The sequence below is a fragment of the Rutidosis leptorrhynchoides genome, chromosome 2, assembly GCF_046630445.1.
Source record: "Rutidosis leptorrhynchoides isolate AG116_Rl617_1_P2 chromosome 2, CSIRO_AGI_Rlap_v1, whole genome shotgun sequence".
Lineage (NCBI taxonomy): Eukaryota > Viridiplantae > Streptophyta > Magnoliopsida > Asterales > Asteraceae > Rutidosis > Rutidosis leptorrhynchoides.
In genome coordinates this window covers 702461716-702487255 of record NC_092334.1, presented here as the reverse complement: position 1 = coordinate 702487255, position 25540 = coordinate 702461716, and the positions used below count along the sequence as shown (strand labels likewise).

Genomic DNA, 25540 nt, shown 5'->3' with positions numbered 1-25540 from the left:
TACTTACTCTATTTACTAAAATGGATTGGTGTTTGAGTAATCAAAAATGTTGGTTTAAATGGTGGTTGTTGTTGATTATGATAATGATGATTCATATTCAAATGGCCAGAATTATACAAGATAGTAAATGTGTTAACAATTATATACTAGTTCATTTTTGTCTTAAGCAAACTATGCTTACGGTCTCGTTATCATGTAAACAGCACCGGTGAACACATTTGCGTGACAATGAGGCCAACAAGGACCATTCTGAAGATCGAAAAATTAGTGTTAATTGCCAACAGAAGTAGAACACCAATCTTGTATCAGGTCAGAATTTGTAGATATATTTGTAACCATACCTTTTTTGTTTAAATTTTTAATAACATTATCAGAACCCAATTTACATTGGAACTTAGATGTTCAATAATAGGTGTAATAAAAACCAGTTTTATTAAATCATTATTAATTTAGACAACATTTACCATTCATAACACATTGTTAAGCGGTAATGCGGTATTCAAGGGTAATTTCAAGTTAGTAGATAGATGTTAATAATAAAATACATATCACATTTGGTGATGATTTCAATCGTATATATACTTTGTATATGTATGAAACCATACTAGTATTAGTTACATAAACATATAAGGAAAACGTATACTGATATTTGGAAGTTTGTTGATAAGTCAAGGTTGCCTTTGGCTGGCATCCACTCAAGTTGACTTCATTGATTCGATGACTTCTATTCAGTAGCACTCAGTAATTATGAGAAGTTTACTTCATTGACTTGATGACTTATATCATATCGGTGCTACATATACATCGACTCAAATTCCAAGTAATATTCAAGTACACATTATTTATATGCTTGCATTCGTTTTTTATTAAGAAACTGGAAATTATAGCATCATTTGTGACTGATTATTATTATTTACTTGCTATATCTACTAAAATGGATTGGTGTATGAGTAAGCACAAATCTTGGTTTAACTGGTTGTTGTTAATTATGATGATGATTCATATTCTAATGGCCAGAATTATACAAGGTAGTTGTATTGAAGAGGAGAGTAAGGCGCTGCTGCAAATCAAAGTGTCTCTTATCGATCATTTATTTGTTTCTGATGCTGACCCACTTCTTCCAACTTGGGTTGATGATGGCAGAGAGTGTTGTGATTGGGAGAGGGTCGAGTGCAACAAAACTACTGGTCATGTAATAAACTTGTTATTTGAAAACATTATTGGAATAGAGGATGAAGAGGACGAAAGGATTTGGCCATTAAATGTGTCTCTTTTTCTTCATTTTAAAGAGTTGAGAAGTCTCGATTTGTCATCGGATCACCTGGATGATGGAATTGTGAGCACATGTATCATGTACATCATTGTCTAATTTACTATGAGTAATGATACATATTGAACGGTTTTGTGTTACACCCGTTTTTTTTTTTTTTTTTTTTTTTTTTTTTTTTTTCCTAAAGAAAAATTCAACAATAGTTGAAAATATCATAATTACCCTTGAACCCGAACCCCTTCAATAATTTTGAGGCTTGCACTTGAGTTTACTATTCAACACCAGCTAATCAGTTAATTAAAAAGGCGTTTTGGTTAATAACTCTAAAATTAATATCAGTCAAATTTAGTCACCAAATATAATTATCTCCGTTTTAATTAATTCATGTGTAATCAACCTTAATATATTTATTATTATTAAAATATAACAAAATATCTTTTTCTGATGGTGATGAACAGTATTGGTTTGTCTTCGTCTGGCTGATATCAAATGTTAGTACAAGTATATTAACTAGCTTTACTTTTTGTAAACCAAAAGTGTTAAAATAAATTTTGATTTAAGTGTGCCTATAGGTTGATCGACCAAACTATTCGACAATCAAAGATACATTTGCCAATCACAAGCCATTCAACTTTCTTTTATTAGATAACATATTTAGAAAGTCAAGTTATTGAAACAACAATATAACATTTTTATTGCAGGACTAGAAAAGCTGTCTAGTTTGAAAAACTTAGAAATATTGGACCTCGCGCATAATTTAATTACAAATGGGATTTTTCCTTATTTGGGCGCGCTTACTTCACTCAAAGTTCTGGATCTTACTAATAATAAATTGAAAGGAAACTTTGCTGCTCATGGTATCGTTTTCGCCCTATAACTTTTTGTATAGTACATGTACATGCATATATGTTATCAAGAGACTTATACATACCATTTTTACATATATTGTAGATTTTGCAGCTTTGGAAAATTTGGAGGTATTGAATGTGAGCGACAATAGCTATCAAGGTACTTTCTTAGTGCAAGGTAATCATCATCATTTCTAGTAATTAAACATACCCATGTTTTCACGTGTTGTGCAACATGCATTGAGATCAACTACATGAGTAACTTCTTCTCCGTATGTGTCCAGCTGAAATGTTGTAAATGATTTTAGAAAGTACTAGTAAGTTGTCAGTTTCTGATAAATCCAAACACAATAATGGAAAAGTTGACTTGTATGTATATTTATTTATCGTTGCTTTCCTTAATTATATATGCTGTCATTGAGAATTAAGATGCATGATTGTAGGTTTTGAAGAGAAATTGATGTTGACGAATCTAAAAGTTTTAAACCTTGCGGGTAATTTATTCAATGAAAGCGTTATAACATCTTTAAAAGCTCTTCCATCACTCCAAGTACTAGATCTTAGTGTCAATACTTTTTCTTCTGAATCATTTCCAGCTCAAGGTACGTACATCCGTCCTATTTATCACTCTACTTTTAGTTCTTTCTTTTTGTTATCGACGTACTGTGCACATATATACAATTTTAAAGGCAACTCGCACAATACACCCACTACCACGAATATCTACAATTGTCCCATCCCATGACTTGAACCCTCAACTTAACTCATTGTTGGAAGGGCCACCTTGAAACTGCTAGGCCAATGGCCCTTTGGTACAATTTTAACTCTTTAAATAGGCACAATTGTATGTGGATAGTTCAGAACATTGAATTGTTGAAATAAATCGACCAACTTAGCTACACTTGTTCAATTCTATAATCACAGACGCTAACTGAACTAAACAATCTCATATCATCCATCTCCCTTACCGAGGCGCCGGATTCATGGAAATGGAACCTCGACCCTTCCGGTTCCTTCTCTACAAAAATGCTATCTCATATCCTTGATAACTTAAAACTCGCAACTTCACACAGTTCGACACCAACACCTAGAAATAAATTCTTACCACAAAAAATCTGCATTTTCATATGGCGTGTCATAAACGGTAGAATACCAACTAGATCCGAACTCGACAAAAGAAATATCGACCTTGACTCAATATTGTGCCCAATTTGCGAAGCGCAAATCGAATCCATAGATCATATCCTCTTTCTATGTCCAAAAACCACTCAAATATGGAGTTCCATTCTACAATGGTGGAAGCTCCCCAACAACTTACTAACTAACTTCTCCGACATTACATCAATCAACCAAAACCTCTCCTCCAATCAAACCGGTACCTCAATTTGGCAAGCCACCAAATGGTCCACCATCTACATCCTATGGAAACACCGCAACTTAAAAGTCTTTAGCAAGAAAGATTGGAACCACGACATCATACTCAACGAAATACAAACACAAAGCTATTCTTGGATCTCAAAAAGAGCAAAAAAATCACCAATCGAGTGGCACCAATGGCTCATAAACCCATCCTCCTACATCTTCTCGGATACACAAAGAACAGGAATCGGCTGAACTATTCGAATCTCGCATACTCGCATGATCATAGTCATCAAATGTAATCGAGTTGTAATATTCGTTGTATAGTTTATAGGGACTTGTACTTATCCGGTTTATATTAATATAATTTACTTGCTTTTCAAAAAAAAAAAAAAAAAAAATTCTATAATCACAGACTTATATCTCTTGGAAGAAACCTTTTCAACAGGAGCGTCATATCGTGTCTAAGTTCCCTCCCATCTCTCAAGATTCTTCATCTTAGTTATTCTGATTCACTATGGAGAACTTCTTTTCTGATGCAATGCATGTGTATCATAATCATATATAATATATGTAGACATTATTAAACATCTAAGTTTCATCTTAACTAGCATAACTAATGTTGGAAGCTTCGACGAGCCCAACACACCCATTACAAGCTTTTCTTCTCTACTCATACTCTTCTCACTTCTTACTTCTTCTCTACTTCTCAACTTACTCTTTTCACAACTTACTCACAAATGAAATCACCACCCATATTTATACTACTCTATGGAAACTTCTACACACTAGATTTTTTCATGAATAAATATCTAGATATTTTTACCACATAAAAATATCTAGATTTTTACATTTTAACATCTAGATTTTTCCTCATTAATATCTAGATATTTCTTTTACATTTTAATATCTAGATATTTACATACATTACTAATTTCATATTATCTAAATTTGCATTGCATTTTAACACTCCCCCTCAATGCAAATTTTCTTCCAACGATGACTTGCAGACCATTCCAAGTGCTTCTCTGAATTTTGTAAACTTCGGTTTACTTAGGCTCTTGGTGAATATATCCGCAACCTGTTCATCTGTCTTTGTTGGCATCATCTTGATTTTCCCTTCAAGGACCTTCTCACGAACATAATGATAGTGCACTTCTATATGTTTTGTTCTTGCATGAAAGACTGGATTCTCTGCTAGTCGTATAGCTGATAGGTTATCGCAAATAAGATTTACTTGATAATCTGTTGATTGATGAAGATCTTCCATTAGTTGTTTCAACCATGTAATTTCTTGTGTTGCTGATGATGCCGATCGATATTCTGCTTCAGTGCTTGACAAGGATACTGTTGGTTGTCTCTTGCTGCACCATGATATTACTCCCGATCCAAGACTAAACATATATCCAGTTGTTGACCGTCGTGTATCATAGTCTCCAGCATAATCGGCATCACAATATCCAATCACATGACATTCTTTTATTTTCCTGTATAAAATGCCAAAGTTAATAGTGCCTTTAACATACCTTAAGATGCGTCGTACAACATCAAGGTGAGGCTTCTTCGGATTGCTCATGTATCGACTAACCACTCCAACTGCATAAGATATGTCTGGCCGGCTTAGTGTGAGATAAATAAGACTTCCGACCATCTTTCGATACATGGTAACGTCTTGAAGACTTTTTCCTTCATCTGCTCGTAGTTTTGTATTCGGATCCATCGGAGTTGAGATAGGTTTGCAATTAAGCATTCCGTACTTTTGTAAAAGATCACGCACATATTTCTGTTGTCCCAGAAATAATCCTTCTCTTTTCTGCTCTATTTCGAGTCCAAGAAAATGTTTGAGTTCTCCAAGCTCCTTCATATGAAATCTGATAGACAGATTCTCTCTTGTTCTTTGGATCTCCTCATAGTGATCTCCCGTGATGATTAAGTCATCCACATATACTAGCACTATGACTAATTTCCTTGATCTTGTTTCACAAATAAACTAGAATCTGAAGGGGCAACTGTGAAACCACTTTGTACTAAGAACTCGCCAATCTTCCCGTACCAAGCTCTTGGAGCCTGCTTCAAGCCGTATAATGCTTTCTTTAATTTGCAGACATGCTCGGGATGGATTTTGTTCTCAAAGCCTCTTGGTTGATCCATATAAATGTCTTTGTCAAGTTCTCCATATAAGAAAGCGTTCTTGACATCCATCTGCCACAGCTTCCAAGATTTGCTAGCGGCTAAAGCTAGTAGAGCTCGAATTGTTGTGATCTTCGCCACTGGACTAAACGTTTCTTCATAATCCAGCCCATATTGTTGAGAAAAATCTCTAGCAACAAGTCAAGCTTTATACACATCCAAAAACCTTGAGATGATTGACGGTTGGCTTGATCTTCCATAATCTTTCATATGGTGAAATATATCCCAACTTTGTTTGTGGGAGTCTGTTAATCACGTATGAAGCCGTCCTCATACATTCGGCCCAAAATCTTCCTGGTACATTCTTACCATGAAGCATACTTCGACAAGTTTCAGCAAGATGACGATTCTTACGTTCTGCCACTCCATTCTGTTGTGGAGTATTAGGGCAAGTTAATTGCCTTCTGATATTGTGCTTCTCAAGATACATATTGAACTCAGTCGATAAATATTCTCCTCCATTATCTGTGCGTAAGCACCTAATCTTATTATTGAGCCCACTTTCTATCTTCTTCTTGAACTCTTTAAACTTCTGAAAAGTCTCCGACTTTTCTTTCATGAAGTAAACCCACACATACCTTGAGAAGTCATCAATGAATGTCACCATATACTTCATGCCTCCAAGTGATGTTTGTTTCACTGGGCCGAAGACATCTGAGTGTATGAGCTCTAGTGGTGTCTTGGACTGATGCGCTGACTCCTTGAATGGCAATTGGTGAGCTTTGCCAAATTGACATCCAGCACAAATTATATTTGTTCGGATATCAATTTGAGGAAGCCCATTTACTATGTGTTTCACCATCATCTCCTTTAACTTGTTGTAGCCCACATGCCCAAGACGTTCATGCCAAAGATCAGCCGTCTCATTCTTTCGAGTCTTATCCACATATGCTGTTTCAGCAGATAGTACATAGACCGACTCTATTCTTCTTCCTTGCATAATTGGATTGCCAACCACCTTCACTCTCTTGAATACGGACACATCTTCTGGTCCAAAGAGCACATAATTCCCTTCTGCTGTCAATTGTGGTACTGACAGTAAATTCTTCTTTAGGACAGGGACAAGATACATCTTCTCGAGTTGAAGCTTATGAGATCCACCTTCACTTGGAATTATTGTCTTTCCAATGTGAGAAATAGACAACCTTGAATTGTCGGCTGTCAACACGACTCTCTTTCCTTTGTAATCATCCATTTCTTATAGCTTCGTCTCATCATTGGTCATATGATTTGAGCACCCAGAATCAATGATCCAATCATCTTTGTAGTTTATTTTTGACTTTAAGGTTGCTGCAAGAGCTTGATCATCCATGTCAGCTTCAACGCAGAGTCCTGCTTCTGCATCCCAAGTTTCCTCATTAATGGATGCTTCGAATGTGACCTCTTTCTTCTCATTTCTTGCGGCGGCCACATTTCCTTCGAAAGTTCGCCTTCTGGGGAATCTACAATCTCGAGCAAAATGACCCTTCTTGCCACAATTGAAGCATTCATCATTCTTTCTCTTATCATTTTCCCCGTATTGTTGGCGATGATCTCTTCTTCCTTGTTGAGCTCCCCCTGAAGCGTTGCCTTTTGATTTTGGGTGACCCTTCCACCCATATGTCTTACTTTCTTTCATCGCCTCTTGTCTTCGAGATGTTGCTTTCTTCTTATTGGTGAAGAGTGCATCTTCTCCGTCTTTTATGGTTACTTCATTCATCTGCTTGGCTAATGCCTCTTGATTAGCCATTCTCCAGCTCTATTAATGATGGTTGAGTAGGTCATCCTCTCACAGCGGCTATAAATCCATTATACTCGGATCTTAAGACGTGGATGATAATTCTCTTCATCCTTGCATCACTCACTTTCTCTTCAGGAGCAAGTTGAGATATCTCACGACAAATAGATTTCACCTTGGTGAAATACCGAGAAATAGATAGACTTCCTTGTGAGATAACTGCGAGTTCATTTTCCAAGAGCTGGAGGCGTGCTTCATTCTTCTTTGAAAATAATTTTTTAAAAGTTTCCTAAGCTGCCTTTGGTGTTTTCTCGTCACGGATGTGCTCCAATAGATCCTCCTCGATTGTAGTCTTCAATATAAATAAAGCCTTCCCGGCCTTGATGTTTCATTTTCTCAAGGCTTCGACATTTTCTTTCGGTGGAGGCGTTGTGTCACTGCCAGCAACTATTTCCCATAAATCTTGTCCTTGTAGGTAGGATTCTATGCAAGTCCGCCAATAACTATAGTTGTGGTTATTGAGACTCTTGATTCCACTGCTCGTACTTGCAAGATCTGTCATCATGACGTCCAACGTCCAATAAGCTTGGTCCCAGACCAATGAGCTTTCACAGTCCCTAACTGTGCTCTGACAGAATCTCCCCTTAGGGCCTTGGTGTCAACAAGACGATGTAAACGTCCAACGTTTACCGATGAGTACCTCCACTAGCAATGGTCCCGAACAACCTGGCTCTGATACCAATTGTTGGAAGCTTCGACGAGCCCAACACACCCATTACAAGCTTTTCTTCTCTACTCACACTCTTCTCACTTCTTACTTCTTCTCTACTTCTCAACTCACTCTTTTCACAACTTACTCACAAATGAAATCACCACCCATATTTATACTACTCTATGGAAACTTCTACACACTAGATTTTTCCATTGATAAATATCTAGATATTTTTACCACATAAAAATATCTAGATTTTTACATTTTAATATCTAAATTTTTTTCCTCATTAATATCTAGATATTTCTTTTACATTTTAATATCTAGATATTTACATACATTACTAATTTCATATTATCTAAGTTTGCATTGCATTTTAACAACTAATTTGCTATTTCTTATTATTTCTTTAACTTTTCTGCAGAATTATCTCGTTTCACTCACTTAGAGGAACTCGATTTAAGAGATTGTGGCCTACACTCATTCGCATATAATGGTTAGATTATTATTAAGTACACTAAATGTCTCATAAATGTAATTTAATGTCTATATATTGCAGATACATAGATAACAGTGTATACCTTTTCATCAATTTTCAAGTATTAAGATTACGGAATACATTGTTTCCGCCGAGGTGTTATGTATTCTACTTATATTTTTCTTGGCATTACGTTTTAGGCACCATGAGCACCCTGGTGCACTTGAATCTCGATTGGAACAAATTCAATAAAGATGATGTCATACGGGCAATGGCTACTTTTCCATCCTTAAGATTTTTGTCTTTAATGGGTAATACTATCCGTGGAACACTGCCTATGGAAGGTAAAGTAATTGGTTTTTGTTTCATTTGTCTACAAATTTTATTACTGCTTTAAGATTTTTAGTATGATCAAGTACTTACCAAGTCATATGAAGGCTCCAACATGTGATGCAAAATCTAATCCAGTTTCAACTATTCATATGACACAAGTATACAGAAATCTCTCTTTAGAGTTTGTGTCTTGATTACTAACATGCATATATATAATCTGCTTTTGTAATTAATCTAGCTTTGGCATCTTTACGCCATCTGGAGGTCTTAGATTTGAGTGAAAATCATTTAGAAGGGAGCATCCCATCTGCAATAAGTACATTATCTTCGCTTGAGGTTGTCTCGTTTGCTTACAATCAGCTCAGCGGCTCATTACCAGATGATGGTAACCTATCTAAAGCATACTCTTAATGACTTTGCATAACTGAAAAGTTCGTGTAATGTGATTTCATCAATGCACTCCTTTTGTAGCATTTTTTTAGATAACAAATTAAATACTCTAAAGAATGACTGTAATTTTTTCGTTTGACTGCAGGGTTCTGCCAGCTGAAGAACCTCCGAGAGTTATATCTTAGTCAAAACAAGTTTGATGGAAACCTTTCTTCTGAGTGTTTGAGCAGTCTCACATCTCTTGAACATTTTGATATTTCTTCAAACCAATTCACCGGAACACTTTCACCATCACTTTTTGTTAATCTCACATCTCTCGAGTATGTTGATTTTAGTCATAGTCAATTTGAAGGCTCATTACCAGATGATGGTAACATTGGGATTGCTTACTGTTTTTAATTTACATAATTGAGAAGTTCATGTAATGTGGTTAAGGATGACTGTAATTATTTCATCTGAGTGCAGGGTTGTGCCGGTTGAAGAATCTCCAAGAGTTGCATCTTAGTGATAACAACTTTGATGGAAACCTTCCTGAGTGTTTGAGCAGTCTAACATCTCTTGAACTTTTTGATATTTCTTATAACCAATTCACGGGAACATTTCCGCCTTCACTGTTTGCTAATCTCAGATCTCTTGTGCATCTTGATTTTAGTCAAAATCAATTTGAAGGCTCTTTATCATTTAGCTCATTCTCCAATCATACAAATTTAGAATTTTTTACATTCATAAGTAACAACAACAAATTTGAGGTTGAAACAGAAGAGCCTATTGGTTGGGTTCCGATTTTTCAGCTGAAAATTCTTGTCCTATCTAATTGCGGTCTAAACAGGCTTAGAGGAAGGGTTCTTCCCAGTTTTCTACTTCATCAGCGTACATTACAAGTACTAGACCTGTCTCACAATTCACTGGAGATGCGATTTCCAAATTGGTTAATTAATACTAATACAAATCTGGAAGTTGTTACACTAAGGAACAACTCAGTCTCTGGTACTATTCGTATGCCGTTGTATAGGCACGCTAATACACGGTATTTGGATATGTCAGATAATCAAATGACAGGTACTATACCTCTTGATATAGGAAATACTTTTCCGTATATAATGTACTTGAACTTGTCTCGAAATTCTTTGAACGGCCCTATTCCTTGGTCAATGGGCGATTTGAGTATTATACAAAGGTTGGATTTATCTAACAATAATTTATCAGGAGAAGTTCCGGAGAGATTGCTTTCTAACTGTCAAGACTTGATGGTTTTAAAGCTATCTAATAACAGATTGTACGGTGAAGTACTTTCAAGAAAATTCAACGCAAGTCAGCTAGAGTTTCTGTTGTTAGATAATAATCGGTTTATAGGGCTGATCACAAAAGAGGTCAGTACTGAAGGTGTTTCTTTAAGTATGTTGGATATTAGTGGCAACTCATTTTCAGGTGTGATTCCAGGATGGTTAACCAACACCACAACCTTAGATACACTCTTGATACGAGACAACATGTTCAAAGGTCAATTCCCATGTGGGACGGCTTCATTCTTGTTTCTCGATATCTCTCATAATAATTTTTCTGAGTCCATTCCATCTTGCTTGGGTATGTATAGTAGTATGGAGCATCTTCATTTGGATTCAAACAGTTTCACGGGATCAATACCTGAATCTTTTCGTAATCTGACAAATCTTTTGACTTTGGATATTGGAAATAACAAGCTATCAAGTAACATTTCAGAATTCTTAGGCGAAATCTCAAGCTTAAGAATCCTCCTTTTGAGAAATAATAACTTCGCTGGTTCAATTCCTAAGCGCTTGTGCCAGTTAAGTTATTTGAGGCTCTTAGATCTATCTAGCAACTTCCTTTCTGGTTCAATACCTAATTGCTTACAAAATATTACTCAGAGTGGCCAACTTTCCTTTTTAAACTCTTTAGCTAGAGTGATGTCAGGGCCCACATTTTATCAGTATGAAAGAAATCTAGCGTACACATATACACAAGGACTTGATGAACTCTACAAAAAGCAAGATGAAGTTCACTTCCTGACAAAAAGCAGGGTTGACTCCTACAAAGGTGGGATCCTTGATTACATGTCAGGGTTGGATTTATCATGCAACAATCTAACCGGTGAAATCCCAAAAGAACTTGGAATGCTGGTTCACATTCATGCGGTTAACTTGTCTCATAATCAACTTATGGGACCCATACCAAGTTCTTTCTCGAATCTAGCAGATATAGAGAGTTTGGATATTTCATCAAACCATTTGAGTGGTAAAGTTTCGTCGGAACTGACTGGGTTGTATTCTCTGTCCACTTTCATTGTTGCTAACAACAATCTGTCAGGTAGCCTCCCGCAAGTGAACCAGTTTTCAACGTTTACTGCTGATAGCTATAAGGGCAATCCTTTTCTTTGTGGACCACCATTAGCGACGAGTTGTGCACCTGCAAAAACAAATTTGACATTGATGGCACCAGAAGAAAATGACGAAAAATGGTATGATGTGGATATGGTATTCTTTAGTGCAAGTTTGGTCTCCGCATGGTTTGTGTTCTTGATGGGCTTTTTTGGGATTCTTTATGTAAATCCTAATTGGCGTAGGAGGTGGTTTGTTTTAGTTGAAGAATGTTTGTATACATGTTATTACTTCCTTTGTGATTGTTTCCGTAAGCATAGGTTACGAATCTTACAATACATATATTATCTGTTTGTACTAGTGATTATTGTATAATAATGGCTGTTCAATTAAAATTATAGTAATTACTGTTGTAAAAGACAGAATAATGAGCCATGCAGTTGAGATTCTGGCGAACCGTTATGCATCATTTCATGTACCAAAAACCTAGTCTCACTGTTCTTTTACCTTTTTGATGTTGAAGTCTGCTTAAACAATTTATCTCACGCTGCAAACAAAACACATAATTGGTAACAATTCATACTGGAGGTTGTAAGACGGGCGAGTGAGATTATGGGTCAAAATAAAATCGGGTCGAAACGACTTATAATGGATCAAAAGGTCGAGCGACTGGGTTGGGTTGACCCACCAACACTTTTTTTTTTTATCCATTTCTAAAGCTAAAATGATGTGTTATTTTTGAATAAAAATGACATAATACGGTCAAATCGGGCTCATTAATAGTTAAATGCATCGACTACCTACCAATTAGAAAACAATTTCATTGCAATTAAATGTAAATTTTTTATTTTTTTTGAACGGCAAGCTTGCATCAATTAAATGTAAATCTTTACATAAACCACTTAAAGTAACTTGTTAGTTGTTACTTGTTACCCATTCCCTAATTTCTAAATTAATTGTTTTGACTATTCGACATAAAAATAATCAGGAAATGGGTCAAAATTGTCGCCTCTAATTACTTGAAATCCTCTATGGGCATATGGTCCTCCACCATGGATTCTCTTAAGAGCCGCAACAAAATGATCGTTGAAACAAGCTTTGTATACACTCTCAGATGCACCATCCCCTGTGATATTTTTTTCACGAAAATTATTTGTTGCAGAAACTAACGTATTTAATAACAGTCACCGGCCACTTGTTGCCAGCCATTTTCAATGGATTAAATTTACTCAAAACTGGTCCCAATGACAAAGCATCTATAACTAGTAAAACAAAAAGTTGAACAAAACTAAAAATATCCATATATCATAATGTTAGTATTAATAATATCAAAAGGTCAGTGTCTGAAAATGTATCCAAATTTAACGAAATTTTATAGTATTCATCTTTCAAAGATTACATTAAACATATCAAGTTTTCAATTATATTGCTATTTTTAATTACATAAAAGGTCACATATATTAGAATTATGGATTTTTGATATAAAACTTATGATACTCAATAATTAATCAATTATACAGACAGTACCCAAGGAACTCTGGTGGCCGGTGGGAATTTGACAGTGCCGAAACCATTTGACGGGCCCTACACCTTGGTGTCAACTTGAAAATGATCACCGGTGATCAGTTAGGTATTGGCAAGGAAACGGGTTGCAGACTTGGAATAGGTACCAATATGTACCCATATTCTTCACTTCTTGGTCAAAACAAAGATTCAGCTACTGCAGATATCCCAATTGAAGAATTAATCGAAAAGGCTGATGGTTTCACTGGAGTCTTCCCTGGTAAACAACCTATATTTAATCTAGGGTGGAAAAATGAGCGGGTCGGGCAACGGGTCAAAACAAGTATATATATATATATATATATATATATATATATATATATATATATATATATATATATATATATATATATATATATATATATATATTGAACATAAATCTGAGATTGTGGGGAAGCTACAAGAGCGAAAGCATATATGTGGAATGGCAGGAGATGGTGTAAAGAAAAATTGTAGGGTTTTATGTTACACCCGTTTTTGTCTGTAAAGAAAAATTCAACAATAGTTGAAAATATCAGAATGACCCTCGAACCCGAACCCCTTCAATAAGTTGGAGTCTTGCACTTTGAGTTTACTATTCAACACCCGCTAATGAGTTAATTAAAAAGGCATTTTGGTTAATAACCCTAAATTTAATTTCACTCAAATTTAGTCACCAAATATAATCATCTCCCTTTTAATTAATTTATATATATGTAATTAACCATAATATGTTTATTATCAAAATATAATAAATATCTTTTCTGATGGTGATAGTATAACAACCTTCATATTTTCATACTTGAATTTACTAATTTGCCCCTAGGGTTGTTATCCATGCTTAATATATGATTAAATTCGACGTTGATTATATATATATATATATATATATATATATATATATTTGTCAACACGTTTTGTTAACTAAAGTTTATACTAATTATATAAAAAAACTTTAGTTAATATTAATATTAATGTGTATTATATATAAAACTATATGTAACATAATTATTAATTAAATGATAAGTTATTTTAATCAATATTTATATTTTTAGCTTATAAAAAAAATAAGATTTTTTTTATAAATTAAATAATGAGCCCATGAATTTTGATTAAATATTTTCAAAAATAAAAACTTATTAAAAATATTTTTAATATGTTTTTATTATTTTGTCAAAATTGGCACTTTTATTTTATTAATTTTTTTTTATTTTCACCAACCTTTTTTACCTATAAATACATGGCTCCTCATTCATATTTTCTTGCCAAAAACAAAAACTTAAGATGTTCTATCAAAACATTGAAGAAAATTTGAGGTACTTTCTATTTTTTTTATATTTTCGATTATATTTATATTTATTGTATATTCTTTGTAAAATTTGAAATTAATTATGTTTATATGTTATAATTAGTATTATAAGTATTATGATGTATAAAAATAATTTTGATAATTTATGAAATATTATTTATAATTAAATACGAATTATGTAGTGTTTAAACGTAAAAATAATGTAAAATTCGTAATAAATACTTTTAACCAAAAATAAAATATATATAATTTTTTCTGAGTTTATAAAACTTATATAGACCTGGAAAAATTATAAAAATAATTACTTGGGTCGAATTGGTAATTATTATATAATTAAACTCTATTATTATGTAATTCGAAGGTAAATTAAGAATAATTATAAAATAATAAAAAACATTTTTAAAATATTTTTTCTACAGGTTATTAGACTTATAGAAACTTATAAAAATTATAAAAATAATTTTTTGGGTTTATTTAGTAATTATGTAGAATTAAACTTGTTTTGTAAATAAATTAAGGGTAAAAACAAAAATAAATACAAAAATATAATAAAAACATTTTCTTAAATTTTTTTACTAATCTATATGATTAACTAATACTATAAAAATTATGTATATAATTTTTACATATTTAATTAATTATTTAGACATTTTTGGATAATGTTCGATTAATAAAACACTATTATTTTTGAAGTAATTTAGGTATTTATTTAAAGGTAAATATATTTAATATATATAAGACATACTAAGGTATAATAACTAAATATTAAATAATACTTAGGTTATATTATCACATATATAATTATTAAGTACATTAATAATTCGTTGTGTGTATACACCTAAAGTGAAGGTTAATCAAAGATAATGTACAATTCATGTGAACTCACCGCTATTTACGGTAAAGTGAATGATGTCTAGGTTGCCATAATGGAAATAAGGTTTTGGATTAAACGAAAGGTTGTAGACTTATAGTCCAACTGAAAGTTCCTGACCCCCGGTTACATCTGGTCATCCTGATTTACTTAATAGCAACGAAGTTTGGACAAAGTTGTACAACGTCTTAATGTGGAGGATTATAACCCAAACTTTCTAAAACTATAAATCTGCTTTAAATGGAAACTTTTCAAAAGTAGAAACTCTTACTATAAATTGTCACTATTAATATAATCCTTATATTAATAAACATACTGTTTGTCTGTTAGAACATAACTGACTAAACGTTATATCTCTAGGTTGAGATCTCCGTTACTTACTTCCGTCATTTCTTTTCTTTGTGGATTATCTTCAACTGCTATTTAAGGTGAACTTCATAGCCCCGTTTTTACTATTTCATAACTGTTTACAACTTGGGGTGAGACACATGCTTGCTTTATAACTGTTTTACGCTTAGACACAAGTACTAAATTGATTAACTATGCTGTCATGCTTTGATTCATGCTAAATCCCTACCGTAATATCGTTAATTGCTACGTTTAAATGCAAACTTAATTATTGTGAGTAGGCCTATTGAGAGTAACGTCTCTAACCATTTGACCGCTGGTCTTTGGTTACATAACAATGATTCCATGACACTGACAGTACAAGGTGTCATAGGGTAAACTTGTTTAGTAGCGATATTATAAACTGCAGCAACACTTTTAGATTGATATTTCTATATTACTCAACTTTAAACTAAATCTTGTGATCTATCATTATTATCAAAATCATTGTTTATGAAAAATCTATGAACTCACCAACCTTTTGGTTGACACTTTTAAGCATGTTTTGTCTCAGGTACTTATATATTATGCTTTCGCTGTAGAACTTTGATGTACTTAGAAGTCAAGCCATGCACTGGGACCAGAGTTAACATCTGCGTCAATGTCGATTTTGACGGGGTGTTACAGTTGGTATCAGAGCAGTGGTTGTAGGGAACTAGGCAGTCTTAATGTGGATAACCCAGATTAATAGGGTGCATTAAAGTCTAGTCTACAGCCTGACCTATAGCTTTAAGATATTATTACTTGCATTATACATATACATATCTCTTATTCTGTAACTCCGGAAGGAAACTCCCATTGTGATTCAAAATATTCTATAACTCACGCGAGTTATCTTTATAAACCTACCTTGGTTAAGGGAACCAAGGGATGTCACTCATGATTTCTGAAATTCTTGACATTCCTATGTTATCTATCATGGTTTTGTGTATTACGTATGTATTACATGAAATGTTATCTATGATTTTTGAAATTTCTATGTTTGTTACTACTCATACTCAAACGTATATAACTCCCTGTTTTATTACGTACCTATGTGCCCTTATGCCTTTGTGCATTAGTTTGCGAGCCGAAAAATGTCATTATTGACTCATAAAGATTCTCGATAATTCAAAGACATTATAATGTAATCACTATTCATATTCATTACTTTAAAATTTTTGTTTTCTCGTTATTTATGATCATTGAGCTTTCTTGACGGGTGGCGTCTACGAAACTCTAGGATGGAAGGGTTTGGATTACCAATTTAAAAGATCCTATAGCTCAAGCCCCTAGACCTGAATAGGCCATTACGAACTGAAAGTCTTTAATCAAAAGTTTATCTGATTACATACTTATCATTTTTTTTTTATCTCGACACGTCATACTGCAATTATTGCATACACGGTGTATAGATGAATCATATCCTATCATATCTATTATAGTGGATCTTATTTGGCGATGTCCGCAATTTTCTCCGTAATTTAAGGAATCCTGGTATTATGTATATCTATGCATATTATGCATTGAGAATACATCCAACTATCATTTCCTATTACCAATCTTTTCATACCCAAAAATCTTTTCTGTGATCAAGTAAGATGGCATCTACGAATAGACCAAGTTCCTCTAGCTCCGAAGACAGCGTGAAGGGAGTGCACCAACCGATCAACTACCGTGATTTCTTTAGAAAATGGGGATGGGTTCGCGAAATACTCACCCTATGGAGAAATGAAGAAGGTACTCCATATCACGAGCCGAACTTACCACCTAACGTCGGAGTACTCGATTCGCTTACCGGCGAACCTGTCCGCAACACCGTTTTCACTCTTTTCGCAAGGATTTTCCGCCTCGAAGGTCGACTCGATGTAGTTAAGGACAGTATTCGTCCTCTACTCCCGAATTCTAATCAGATAGGATTATTAGAAGAAGTTAGAAGACTTCGAACTAAATATCAAGAATTGACAAACCTTACGGAAGAGTGGGTAAAACTAATTCATAGACTCGAACGTAAAGTAGAAACCCTGGAGGTGACGGTGTTCGATTTGGAAGCTAGGCTCGCACCTACTATGCAGGTACCACCATCAATACCAACAACATCAGCAACACCACTAGCACCAGCATCATTCCCATCACCACAAGCTCCGTAAGCACCACAGACACCGAAGAGTACTGAGAATGATGAATTATGAAATTTAATTCATTACTTTCGGTTCACGATTAAAAGATATATGTATATATATATTTATGTGTATCTCGAAATCGTAATAAAAAAAATCTTTTCATACTAAGCTATTATGCGTAAATCTTAACTGGTAGGTACTACTTGGTTAATTCATATCACTAATATGCTATGATATACATCCTTGGTTAATGACTTAACAATCGTTAACTATAATCTCTGTTTCAACTCAATAAATTCTATTTCATAATAAACCAAGTGTATTATTCGAATACATGTTTGATTGTATACTTTCATTTTCGATGTACTCGAAACTTTTTAGAAAACATCATTCGTGCCTTGCGAAGTTCACAAGATTCCCCGAGCACCAACATCATACACCGAGGAATATCAATAACAATGAACGATGAAGTATTGATTCATAACTTTAATAAAGAAATATTCCTCGACGATTATGTAATCTCTAAAGTTTTGGAGATTATTTATTCTCGTTTCAACTATAAATCAAATGAGTTTAATATTATATTAACTCATTAAATTCATGATTACATCTGAAGAAAAATATATATGTACGTATATTATCATAAAGATTGTAATTAAATATTCTGTTGTACAAACTGTTGATGGTGAAAATATTTTAACGGGTAGGTAATACCCGAGAAATATTTAAGTTCACAATTAATATGTTACATCGTACATTCTTCAATTTTGATTCATAAATCGTTAACTATACTCACTACCTTCACATCGATACACAATCATTTTCATACAAATTCAATTACATATTCTGATTTTACAAATCAGAATCCAAGTCAAGATTTTACAGGAGACATCACCCTTAGATTTCTACATCTTTCAAAATCATACTTTAAATTCAAACTATACTAGAACATCACTTTTATTCACAAAACTCATAAAGATATTCGTATCATTCAAGATTCACGACGATTTCATCATACGAATATTGACGATGACAACCTGCATTTAAACCCTTCAAAATTCTTGAAAACACCTCAACTAAGGAACAATCGAAAGAATGAACCAATCACACGATACATACGAAGAATATATGCATATAGTTATGCACCTGGAGAACACTTGGAACCTAAGTAAAAGTTTAACACGTATCCGTGTCAGATCCTTTGGCATTTATTATTACTGAAAATAACTTTGCAATTCCTTTCCAAAATAGCCAATTTTGTCACACCTTCAGGAAAATCAATTTTGACTTTTCATTCGAATTAGCCTTATTATAACCTTGATATATACGTTTCCCGGTATGTCATTGTTACCGGGGAACCTTTTATATTCCACCACATTATCGGCAGATGTACCAACAACTTCGTTACTCTTTGGCGATAAGCCTCTCCTAAAAATCATTATATGTACTCATTGAAACCCCATCATCTACTCATCTGCATCTTGTAACGATAATTGCCATACCAATTACCAAGAATCAGCAATCAGTATTTCGAATCTCGCAACATTTCTACATCAACAGTTATATGTATACATATAACATTTATCTCTTAGAATTATGATCTTCCATTTGGAAATTCTGAAAAGCACCCCAAACTACGAATTAGTTCTCAGAATTTTTGAAAAATTGCCGATGAAGCAGCAAAAACTGTAAACGACCTTAACAGTTGAAAGTTTGATGATAAAGAATAATGTGTTGGCAAAGCTCAGAAAAAGAGAAGGTTTGGAACTGGAAAACGGATTGAGCAAACTATGAAGTAGGCTATGGACAAATCACAAAGACTAAACCTGCCTTCAAAGAATCCAAATGATTCAGTATCTGCTGAAGTCATTAACGAATACCTTGCTCCTGACTCTAGACCTTTACGGACAAATCTTCTTCATCATCCTTCGATATTAGAAATTCTAAGATATCATCGTATCTTTCATTATAAATATCCTCGATATTTCTGAAGATATTTTCATAACTATTCTTATCTGAAATCATTTATCTCCTCGCGTTATCTGTATTACATCATAAAGGAAACTGTTTAGTTTCTATATTCTGTAAACCTTCGAGTTTAAATTTGAATGTTTTTGAAGTAGTGTTGGGAATTGAAGCATGAGTTAGTATAATATAATGACACTTGATCAACGTGATTATATTACAGTAAGTCATGCTGAGTTTCTAATGGAACATGATAATTCACATATCACACCGTCATCATGTGCTATGTTACACGACTCTTACATTCTACCTAATCGCTAAATATATCAAGAACATATTTTCTTGATAGTTCTATCTTTTACTTTGACTTCTGGTAATTTAACAAATCAAGATTGTCCTATTACAATTTCTTTCTAAGAACATTAGCTATGTTCGTTCGAAATTCATACCTACGAATTCTGGACCATTACTTGTTGTACTTAAAGTCGAGAAGTAAAAACAAAAGCATGAAGCTTCGAAATAGAAATAGGAGTATAAATCACAACAAATGGGAGAGAGCATTAACCGTGAATAACGATACGGAAGCATGGAGCTCCGAAATATAAGGGAAAATATAAAACCCGATAATAACACATAAATTAAAAACCGTCCATATCAATACATAAAGCAACATAAAGACACGGGATAATTAAAAACACTATAACCCCAAGGTAATTGTAGAAGTAAACAGATTCCTCTGGGGGTAAATGAAAAAGAAGAATGACAGAAACGATAGTCAGAAAAATATCCAGGATAAGAACTGGATGGAGCATTTTCACAATCTTTGGAAGTATGAATCGAGAAAGAGAGTACAGAAATGGTGAAGATAATGAAACAAAAGAAGCTAATTTATAGCAAAATTCCAGACACATCAATCAAGACAATTTTAATTTCCTTAATTACCGGAGAATCAAATCTTATACAGATTATAAATATTTTCTTTAAATCCCTTGAATTCTGGAAATCAACTTTAATTATGTCAAGAGTTAAAACAAATCTTTATTTTCCCCATTTCATTTTTTTACGATAGCTTCACTCATACTCTTCACGTAATCGAATTGTTTTATTACTCAATAGTGATAAAACTCTATTTTCCAACTAATATCCGTCATGAAAACATACTTATTATCAACCATGACGATCTCTGTCAAATTTCGGGATGAAATTTCTTTAACGGGTAGGTACTATAACAACCCTCATATTTCCATACTTGAATTTACTAATTTGCCCCTAGGGTTGTTATCCATGCTTAATATATGATTAAATTCGACGTTGATTAAATATATATATATATATATATATATATATATATATATATATATATATATATATATATATATATATATATATATATATATATATATATATTTTGTCGACATGTTTTGTTAACTAAAGTTTATACTAATTATATAAAAAAACTTTAGTTAATATTAATATTAATGTGTATTATATATAAAACTATATGTAACATAATTATTAATTAAATGATAAGTTATTTTAATCAATATTTATATTTTTAGCTTATAAAAAAAAGAAATAAGATTTTTTTTATAAATTAAATAATGATCCCATGAATTTTGACTAAATATTTTCAAAAACAAAAACTTATTAAAAACATTTTTAACATGTTTTTATTATTTTGTCAAAATTGGCACCTTTATTTTATTAATTTTTTTTTCTTTTCACCAACCATTTTTACCTATAAATACATGGCTCCTCATTCATATTTTCTTGCCAAAAACAAAAACTTAATATGTTCTCTCAAAACATTGAAGAAAATTTGAGGTACTTTCTAATTTTTTTTTTATATTATCGATTATATTTATATTTATTGTATATTCTTTGTAAAATTTGAAATTAATTATGTTTATATGTTATAATTAGTATTATAAGTATTGTGATGTATAAAAATAATTTTGATAATTTATGAAATATTATTTATAATTAAATACGAATTATGTAGTGTTTAAACATAAAAACAATGTAAAATTCGTAATAAATACTTTTAACCAAAAATAAAATATATATAATTTTTTTCTGAGTTTATAAAACTTATATAGACCTGAAAAAATTATAAAAATAATTACTTGGGTCGAATTGGTAATTATTATATAATTAAACTCTATTATTATGTAATTCGAAGGTAAATTAAGAATAAATATAAAATAATAAAAAATATTTTTTAAATATTTTTTTTACAGGTTATTAGACTGATAGAAACTTATAAAAATAATTGTTTGGGTTTATTTAGTAATTATGTAGAATTAAACTTGTTTTGTAAATAAATTAAGGGTAAAAACAAAAATAAATAAAAAAAATATAATAAAAACGTTTTCTTAAATTTTTCTACTAATCTATATGATTAACTAATACTATAAAAATTATGTACATAATTTTTATATATTTAATTAATTATTTAGACATTTTTGAATAATGTTCGATTAATAAAACACTATTATTTTTGAAGTAATTTAGGTATTTATTTAAAGGTAATTATATTTAATATATATAAGACATACTAAGGTATAATAACTAAATATTAAATAATAATTAGGTTATATTATCACATATATAATTATTAAGTACATTAATAATTCGTTGTGTGTATACACCTAAAGTGAAGGTTAATCAAAGATAATGTACAATTCATGTGAACTCACCGCTATTTACGGTAAAGTGGATGATGTCTAGGTTGCCATAATGAGAATAATGTTTTGGATTAAACGAAAGGTTGTAGACTTATAGTCCAACTGAAAGTTCCTGACCCCCGGTTACATCTGGTCATCCTGACTTACTTAATAGCAACGAAGTTTGGACAAAGTTGTACAACGTCTTAATGTGGAGGATTATAACCCAAACTTTCTAAAACTATAAATCTGCTTTAAATGGAAACTTTTCAAAAGTAGAAACTCTTACTATAAATTGTCACTATTAATATAATCCTTATATTAATAAACATACTGTTTGTCTGTTAGAACATAACTGACTAAACGTTATATCTGTAGGTTGAGATCTCCGTTACTTACTTCCGTCATTTCTTTTCTTTGTGGATTATCTTCAACTGCTATTTAAGGTGAACTTCATAGCCCCGTTTTTACTATTTCATAACTGTTTACAACTTAGGGTGAGACACATGCTTGCTTTATAACTGTTTTACGCTTAGACACAAGTACTAAATTGATTAACTATGCTGTCATGCTTTGATTCATGCTAAATCCCTACCGTAATATCGTTAATTGCTACGTTTAAATGCAAACTTAATTATTGTGAGTAGGCCTATTGAGAGTAACGTCTCTAACCATTTGACCGCTGGTCTTTGGTTACATAATAATGATTCCACGACACTGACAGTACAAGGTGTCATAGGGTAAACTTGTTTAGTAGCGATATTACAAACTGCAGCAACACTTTTAGATTGATATTTCTATATCAATCAACTTTAAACTAAATCTTGTGATCTATCATTATTATCAAAATCATTGTTTATGATAAACCTATGAACTCACCAACCTTTTGGTTGACACTTTTAAGCATGTTTTGTCCCAGGTACTTATATATTATGCTTCCGCTGTAGAACTTTGATGTACTTAGAAGTCAAGCCATGCACTAGGACCAGAGTTAACATCTGTGTCAATGTCGATTTTGACGGGGTGTTATAGATAGCACCCATTAGGGTCTTAATTACCAGATTAAATAATACACCAATACAATTACCGTGTAAATTAACCTAATACATTCGTTTAGTTGACATATGTTTTAGATATTTTTCTTTTCTTATCTCGTACATTTCATTTTCCATATATTTATATTTGCTTCATTTACTATTTTACTGCTTCGATATAGTTCTTGGAAATTTACTCTCATGTTGATTATAAAAATGAGTGAACAGTATTGGTTTGTCTGTCTGGCTGATATTAAATGTTAGTATAAGTATATTAACCATCTTCAATTTATGTAAACCAAAAATTTCAGAATAAGTTTTGTTTTAAGTGTGCCTATAAGTTGATCGACCAAACTGCGCGATAATCACTACAACAAATTGATGGATCCCACACGCTTTTTTGTTCACGCTCTATAGAGGTGTGAAAATAATGTTAAGAGTCCTCACATTTATAAACATAGTTATTTACATACACATCTAATAGCGTGTACGTTACATTTGTGTAAAGAAAACTACACGCTAAAGATTGTGAAAAACAATCTTCACTTTTACAAGTGTTGACAAAGAATAGAAAAATCTATTCTATCTTATAATATGGAGTTTATAATATGGAGTTTATGCAGAGATCATCACCTGCTTCAAAGAATTGTAACTTGTGCTTTTAAGAGTGTAACATGCATATATAAATTACTTGGATGATGTAATAAATAAATAAGAAAACACAGCTTCTATCAGAAGCTTCAACTGTTCTCACGGGGTATATTTCCAATAAATAAATACAGCTTCCAATAACACAGCTTTTATCATCACTATCCATCTTTCATCAGGCTTTCTTTTCTTTTTCACTGCAATTTTTAAAACCCTGCCTAAACCTTAATTAAAAAAATTTTGTAATCTTCAGTCTAATCGAACTCAAAAATTCACCAAGGTTTGATGAATTAATTTATTTTTCTTGAAGATACACAATTATTAATGTAATTTTGTTGGATGTACTAACGATAATTATTTGGTAACTTTATTGTTCTTATTTGATTTAGGTTACACGGTTTGATTTGGGCGTATTAAACATTTTTGTTTATGGTGATTTTTTCTATTTCTTCATCGTTAATTGCCGATTTGTTGATTCTAATTGGTTAACTTGGATTTTGAAGGCATAGGTGTGTGTATTTTCACTCAATTTTAGGGCTTTTGAATAAGCTATTCAATGTTTTGGTTTATGTTATCAAAGCAAAGGATTGATTCTTACAGCTTCTCCAAGTTATCACATCAAAGGATTGATTGCTAACAATTTCTTTCGGTCTCCGTTAGATAAGAATGTCTTTTTTTTTTTGTTACTTATTCCATAAAATGTTCAATTACAGTGAATTGAGTTATGATGTTAATTACTGAAATATGTTGTGATTAACAGATACATTTGCAAGCTTTCTATCTGTAGATTGATAGGTTGTTGATGTGATGTTCATTAAGTGTTGTGTGTTTTTTTCAGGATTTAGATGGTTCTAACGAGATTCTAATTATCAAGGAGGATGCTAAGAAAGGTAGTTTACTCAGATCCTATTGCCTATCACGTGTTTTAGAAATTCAGTTCATGTTGTTTTGTTAAATTTGTTTGTGGCTTTGCCATGTTTTGCGTATCTTTTCGTTTTCTTTCCTTCCCTTTACAGTTATTGTTATGTTATTGTTAATGGTACTCATGTTGAACAATCTATAAATATGCAATGGGTTAGATATATCTGTAATTTTTGTAATTATATTTAAAAGCCAAGAACTAATTTGACTGTTTACATAAGTTGTAAGAATTCATACCTACAAAAACCATTATGTCTTTGGTATTTTGAATATAGCAAAGCATTCACTTTTAGGTTGTACTATCATTATGCCGATTGGTTGAGCTTTTATATATTCGATACTAAAACGTGATACGTATGGTGTCAAATGTGGCTAACTTTGTTATTGGAAAATCACAATGTGTTGAATAACAATTTGCAGAATTGGCTTTTAAATAGACTTACAACTTATGTAAACAGCCAA

General features: G+C 32.4%; 2 pseudogenes; one reads left to right on the top strand and one right to left on the bottom strand.

The window, feature by feature from the left end:
• LOC139890430 (glycerol kinase-like) overlaps window positions 1-25540 on the bottom strand; it is a 194473-nt pseudogene that overhangs the window by 51845 nt on the left and 117088 nt on the right.
• On the top strand, window positions 935-13239 carry LOC139894250 (uncharacterized; annotated as a pseudogene).